Source organism: Saccopteryx leptura, chromosome 4 (genome assembly GCF_036850995.1).
Source record: "Saccopteryx leptura isolate mSacLep1 chromosome 4, mSacLep1_pri_phased_curated, whole genome shotgun sequence".
In the NCBI taxonomy this organism is placed as follows: domain Eukaryota; kingdom Metazoa; phylum Chordata; class Mammalia; order Chiroptera; family Emballonuridae; genus Saccopteryx; species Saccopteryx leptura.
The window spans coordinates 69,836,114-69,843,170 of record NC_089506.1 but is presented as its reverse complement, the minus strand read 5'-3'; positions in this window follow the sequence as shown (position 1 = coordinate 69,843,170).

Sequence of the window (7,057 nt, the reverse complement as noted above, 5' to 3'; positions counted from 1 at the left end):
GATAGTCAGCATGTCAGCCTGGTGCGCAAACGTCCCAGGTTGATCCTGGTCAGGGCACACACAAGGAGTGACCGTCTGCTTCTCTCTCCCGCTGCCTCATCTCTCACTCTTCCCCTCCCACAGCCAGCAGCTCCGTTGGCTCCAGCCTCTGCCTGGGAGCTGAGGATCAGCTGAGGATCAGTTTGTCAGTGCGCATCAGCCTCAGGCACAGAGGATATCTTGGTTGATGGAGCATTGGTCCCAGACGGGGGTACCTGGTAGATCCAGGTCCGGCCACATGCAGGAGTTTGTCCTACTATCTCCCTCCTCTCACTTAAAAAAAATAATTTTAAGGCACACACGTTTGGAGGAATGATGAATTTCAGTGCCTCTAGCTCAGTTGCTATAGAGGGGAGCAGGGGAGCAGTGAGTTCATATTAGGAACCAGCTGTTGCTCAGAGTACGCAGAGGGAAGGAGCTGCGGAGATCCAGACGAGGGCTGGAGGGTGGGAGGGGCCATGCTGAGACCACAGAAGAGGGCAGAAGCAGGTAGAAATTGTTGAGATCTGAAAGAAAGAGGTTATTGGAAACAGTGGAGAGAGGATGCTTACAAGAATTATCCTTGGAAATAATTTCAGGTTTGATCTTTGGTCAGGGCACATACAAGAACAGCTTGATGTTCCTGGCTCTCAAAATAATAATAATAATAGTAATAATAATAATTTCAGAGTGAAGATCCACTCTCTTTTCTCTTTTGTATATATCACAAAGCTTTGATGAAATGATAGAAGCATATGAGTTTCAGTATTTCAGTCTTGTTTTACAACTAAAATTCATATACATTTTCTAACATATCTCTAAGAATATGAGTTCTAGGGCAACTTCTGGCTCTATCACTTCTTGGACAGCTGATCTGAACAGTTAGGCTGGTTCCACTTACACCAGTGTCCTGTGAGCTCAGCTTGCGTTTGGAGTCTATCTCATTTTCTTTGGTCATTTATTTCATTGCTTCTATTGATTTCATTTAGCTACTTTGTTGCCCAACAGTCTTACACTTTTCCTTTTTTTTTTTTTTGGACAGAGAGACAGAGAGAGAGGGACATATAGGGACAGACAGACAGGAAAGGAGAGAGAAAAGCATCAATTCTTTGCTGTAGCACCTTAGTTGTTCATTGACTGCTTTCTCATATGTGCCTTGATTGGGGGGGGGGACTACAGCAGACCGAGTGACCCCTTGCTCAAGCCAGCGACCTTGGGCTCAAGCCAGTGACCACGGGGTCATGTTTATGATCCCATGGTCAAGCCAGCCACCCTGCGCTCAAGCTGGTAAGCCTGTGTTCAAGCCTGTGACCTTGGGGTTTTGAACCTGGGTCCTCCGCATCCCAGTCTGACACTCTACCCACTGAGCCACCACCTGGTCAGGCCTATTGCCTTTTCATGGCCTGTAACTTTTATCATTTTTTTTCCTACTCTCTACCCACAATCTTACTTTCTTTTTACTTCATTAGGCTCTTATTCTCTACTTTTCAGGAGACCTGCTGGGGTCTGAAAAAGTGCTCTATCAGTTTGTGACATGATACCAATCTCAGGAAATGCACTGGTATTTAAAACATGGCCCATCAGACATAAAAGAGTGACTCCAATGGTATAGCAGGCTTAGTTATCTTGAGGTCATATTTGCTGATACTTTGAGACTAGAATCTAAGGAAATAATAGAGGGGCAGAAAGGTTCCTGAAGCATCTTTAAAATGCAAAATTCTGACTAAATTATACTAAGCAATATGAGTGAAGAGTTTTTGGGTACCTTGCATGGGAAGTCCTCTTCAAATGCCAAGTATTAGTATTCCTGTCATTATAGAGTCCCAGGGCAGGGAGGCACTGAGGAATTTGCAATTGAATATCTTCCTCCAGGCTCTTTAGCACCTTCTAAAGATTTCATAAATCAGGGAATATGCCACGGTTTGCTGAAGGGATAAGTGTTTGAGAGGTGATGAAGTTTACTGGAGAATTTAGAGTTCAGTTTTATTTGAACTAAAGCTGTGAATGGACCTACAGTGCTGAGGATCCTTCTGGGCCTGTTTAAATAGTAGCTCCAATTCCCTTCTTAAATAGTTTTGTGTGTCGGCCAGGGAGGGCTACAAATGCTGATCTGTATTGCACGGGGCCCTGTCTTGGGACAGGGCATGGTATGAACTGCTTGCAACCTAATCCTTTAAGTACCAGCTCAAGTCACACACCTGGTATGAAGTTTTTCTTGACAACTCCAGGGCCTGCTGGTCCTTCCCTCCTTTGAACTCCTAGGCGCTTGGTGGTGTTGCAGTGTTAATTTAGCCTTTCGAGTAAGTATGTGTAACAAGATGGATAATTTTGTCCACCGGAAATTCTGGAAGCTGCTGCTGCTACTTGGGAGAAGAATGATATTTCCAGCAGCTGCCTGATGAGGTTGGTCACTCGTGAAGAGTCATCACTCTTGGGAGTGCAGTATGGAGTGGAGGGAACTCTCTGGGTGCGAAACAGTAGGACAGAATTTAAGCAGCTTCTCTCAGTGTGGGCTGCAGGGAAGAGAAACAGATGGATATCTAGAAATGGTGAGCAGACCTTCCTGCTCGTGTGTGGGTGTGTGTGGGGGGGCTGCATTCAACAACCATAGCTAGTATCTAGTTTAGTCTTAGAGTTGCTCTATTAGTTTTTGTGTTCATCACATATTTATTGAGCTCCTATTATGAGCCAGGCGTTGTTCTTGGTCTGCAGACTTAGAGTGAATAAGACAGATATTCTGGTGGGGAACGAAGACAATACATAACAGACAAGTAAAATGGAAACAGAAAAGATAATGCAAGAATTATTAGATTTATGAAGAAACTAGAACAGAAGAATGTGGTGGAAAGTGATTTTGTCTAACTTTTATGTGGGTTACATGTATATGGCTTCATCTCCCAAAGTAAATGTGAACATCCCAGCCCTATGCTTTATATACCTTAATATTCTCCATTCTTCCCACAAGCTACTTTATGCCTTTTTAGGTAGTTAATAAGAATACAGTCTGTAATGAGACAATTTGTTGTGTTTCCTAACCATTTTTGTGCCATAGATGCTTTTGGTAGTATGATGAAGTCTTTGTTACCTTCTCAGAACAGTTTTCAAAACACACAGAATAAGACACGTAGGCCTACTTTGGAAACTAATAAATTCAGTCTTCAGTCCTGATTCCAGGTCCATGTTCACTGAGAGACAATATGAGGGTTCTCCATAGGAAATATTGTGAAGGAGAAACTAAGCTTTGCACATCATAGCTCTTTCTATTTCTACAATTTGTATGAAACTGAGCACAATGACCAAATGTCTAACATTTAGGGGAAAAGACCAATGATTTTTCTGGACTTACCTATCAGGTGAGATTGGACACAAATAGCGAAGTTGGTAAAATGAAGATCCAGAGAGGAAATGCCAGTGCACTGGTTTGTTATTCTCCTAGCTAAGCTGTGGACCACTGGTTTAGAGTGGGAGGTATGCACCTGGGAAGGTAATCACCATTCTGGAAATAATTACTATGACATAGGTGGAGAAGAAGTGAGCCATAATGCCCAGACAGGATGGAACTTGCCTGGAGCTTTTACAGAGAACTTCCTCAGAGGGGGCACAACTACAGCAGGGCACAGGTCAGTGAACTAGGACCCAAGCAGAAACACAACAATCCCTATAAAGGTCCAGAGGCTGTGGTGGAGGATGCACACTAGAAGTCTCTAGGCTTTTCTGGAAGCAGAATTTTAGAGGGAATTCCCCACAAAATTACAGATTATTCAGCAACAAGTCTAGTTTTTCAATAGAGTTGTTCTAATTGAATAGGGTTTCCTTTTTGGATTTAACTTGAGTAACTCAACAATGTATAGGAAAACAACAGAACCACATGCCTTGAGGCTTGTGACTCTCAAAGAGCAGTAATTGCCTGGTGGTAGAGTTGTTGGCACCACCTCCTGTATTCTTTCCATTATTTTCTAGTCTTTTATGGGCCATCAACTGGATGTGCCCCACAATGACCTCACACTCAACATTTCCAATGCTGATGTTATCTTCTCTCTATCCTTTGTTGGTTTATGATAACATTCTTTTTTAAGTTACATTAATTAAAAAACAATGGAGCTTTTAAAAAATCTTTCTCATCATGGTTTGCAAGTCCTATGGTTCATATGCTTAAAGCAAATTGCATATCTTCCTTATTTAAGAGGAGCAACTCTTGAGTAGGACATTATTATCTCATTACTGGATTTTTACCTTAGTCTTGTGAGGTAGGTTCTATTTTTTTGCATTTTTTAAAAATTAAAATTTTTTTTTTCCCATCTCTGAACTCCACCCTTTCCAATTTGGGAAACAAATGCAAGCTATCCCAAATGATGTTTAAGATTCTTTATATTAATTTGTTTTTTCCTTGACACAAGTCATGTTTTCTTGCTCTTTTCATGCCTGATAATTTTTGATTAAATGCCAAATATTATAAATTTTACAAGAGTCGCTACTGGGTTTGGGGTTTTTTGGGGGGTGGTTAATAATTTAAATACTTCTGGGCTTTGGTCAGGGGTGTAGTTAGTTGGTTGGCACCAGTTTGATCCTTTTGAGGCTATTTTTAAGCATTCTTAAGCAGGTCTAGAGCAGCTTGTTGTCTGCCTAATTTGGCACCATTACTAAGGCAATACCCTTCTTTTTTTTTTTCTTTTGACTGAGATAGAGTCAGGGACAGATAAGGACAGACAGACAGGAAGGAAGAGAGATGTGAAGCATCAGTTCTTCATTGCAGCATCTTAGTTGTTTGTTGATTGCTTGTTCATTGATTGCTTTCTCGTATGTGCCTTGATGGGGTGGGGCTACAGCAGAGTGAGTGACCCCTTGCTCAAGCCAGTGACCTTGGGCTTCATGTAAGTGACCTTGAGCTTCAAGCCAGTGAACTTTGGGCTCAAGCCAGTGACCAGGAGGTCTTGTCTATAATCCAACACTCATATCAATGACCCTGCGTTCAAGCTGGTGATCCCACACTCAAGCCAGAGACCTTGGGGTTTTGAACTAGGGTCTTCCATGTCCCAGTCTGATGCTCTATCTACTGCGCCACCATTTGTTCATGCAGCAATACCCTACTGAGGCCTCTCCTCCATGCTCCTTGTATTTTGAGGTCTTATCACTCTGGCTGGCAGAAATAGGAACTCTTCCTAGCCCTGCGGGAGTTCCGGGGACTGTTCCTTCTGCTTCTTTCAGGCGACTCTTTCTCAGGTGTAGTAGTTTCTTCACACACTGTTGTGAAGTACTCTGTCAAAGAAGCAAGGAAACCTGTCACGGTCCAGCCACGACTAGTCTATTCCGGGGTCTCGAACGGGAAAAGGTATGGATTTGAATAAATTATAGACAGAGACTTAAAGATATATACATACAGGTGAGTTCAGGAGGACGGCATGGAGAACAGTCTCTACTGTTCCTGAGCCATAACATGGCTCCTCCCAAAGGTGCATCCATCTTTATTCAGGGAAAAAACGTGGTCCATTAGCAATTCAATTGTTTCCAAGACAACTCAAAGACAACCTCCACCATACCATTCAAATCTAACTTTACACCAATAAGAAACTAGCTTCCAGCCTCTTCTGGAGAACATGGGTGGGACAGGCGAGAATCAGGTATAGCTCTTTGTTAACTAGACAGGTGAGGTGAGTTAGTCCCAGCACCTCTGTCCCTAAGATATCCAGATTGTAAAAATACCGTTTATATTTCAGTTCCCAACAGATTTGTGAACTTGCTTTCTCTCTGCATGTCTCTTTTTTACAGTACTCTGATCTGGTCGCTCTAGTGGCCGTGGTCTCCTGATTTTCAATTCTGTGTCCTTTACTTAGGCAGACTGTCTACTCTGTTTGACTTCCCTGTCACTTGGCCCCACTGGAAAACTCTCTCTTGCTTGAGACAGGAGTGAGAGGGTTACTTGCAGAGCTCACCCTGTTTACCTTCTGTTGTAGTAATATAAAGTTATAGTAATTAAATATATAGAAATATAAAAATATGGAAGATATATAAAAGTAATTAAAAGGATATTAAAAATAATTATTAAAATTAAATAAAGTTATTCCAATTGGATAGGAATTAATATAGTGGCTTAGTGCCATAACTCTGTAATGTGATAAACAGACTCTGACTTTCAAGCAGAGCCCAGTTAGTATGTGTATGTAAAGTTATACATAGATAAGAAGTGGCTTGGTGTTATTTACATTAACTTTGTAAATTAATGAAAATAAGAACATCTTAAAAAGTGGTTTAATGTAAACATTTCAGTAGATTGACATAAAGGGGGTTCCCTGCGAGGAACTCCCAAAAAGGTGGTCTGAGGTGATAATCCTGTAGATTGACACCTGTTAGAAGGCGTTGGCCAGAAAAGGTACTAAAGCTGAGGGGACCCCTGCTGAGGTAGTCGCCCAGACTCCAACGTTGATGTGGACTGTCTCCACGCAGCTCTGAGCTCTGACCAAAGCCAGCCGAGAGGAGCACGCCGACGGGGCCCCCTTAAGCTGTACCCAGGCACACCAAAAGGATTTGTGAGTAATAAACTGCCTGTGTGCTTATTGCAACTAATTTGTGTGTCGGTCGTGTCTTTCCTCCGGTGGCATTTAACAGTAGCATCCTCATAGCCGCCTCAAGAGTAGTCTCGAAGAGGCTGCCAGCCCTGCTGATAAGCAGGAGTGTCCCACTGCATGGGGAAGTCGAATCAGGGACGCCTGATCGACGTAGAGCTTGGGCTCTATTGGGACACCTTCTCTCAGACATCACTGACCTATGCTACGTGTTGTCCAAAGTCTGTAAAGTTTTTTTTTTTTATGTATTTTTTAAAATTTTTCTTCTTTTCCAAATTAAGACAGGTGAGAAATTCCAGTCCCTGTTAATCTGTTATGATGAGTAGAAGTCAATACCTCTATAATTAGGCTGCAAATACCTGTGTATCCTTACCTCTTACTATTTTAGGATTTGAATTATTATATATATAAATGTTTATTTTATTGACGTTAGTGAGAGGAAGGGAGAAAACAGGAGAGAGACAGGAACATCTGTTCCT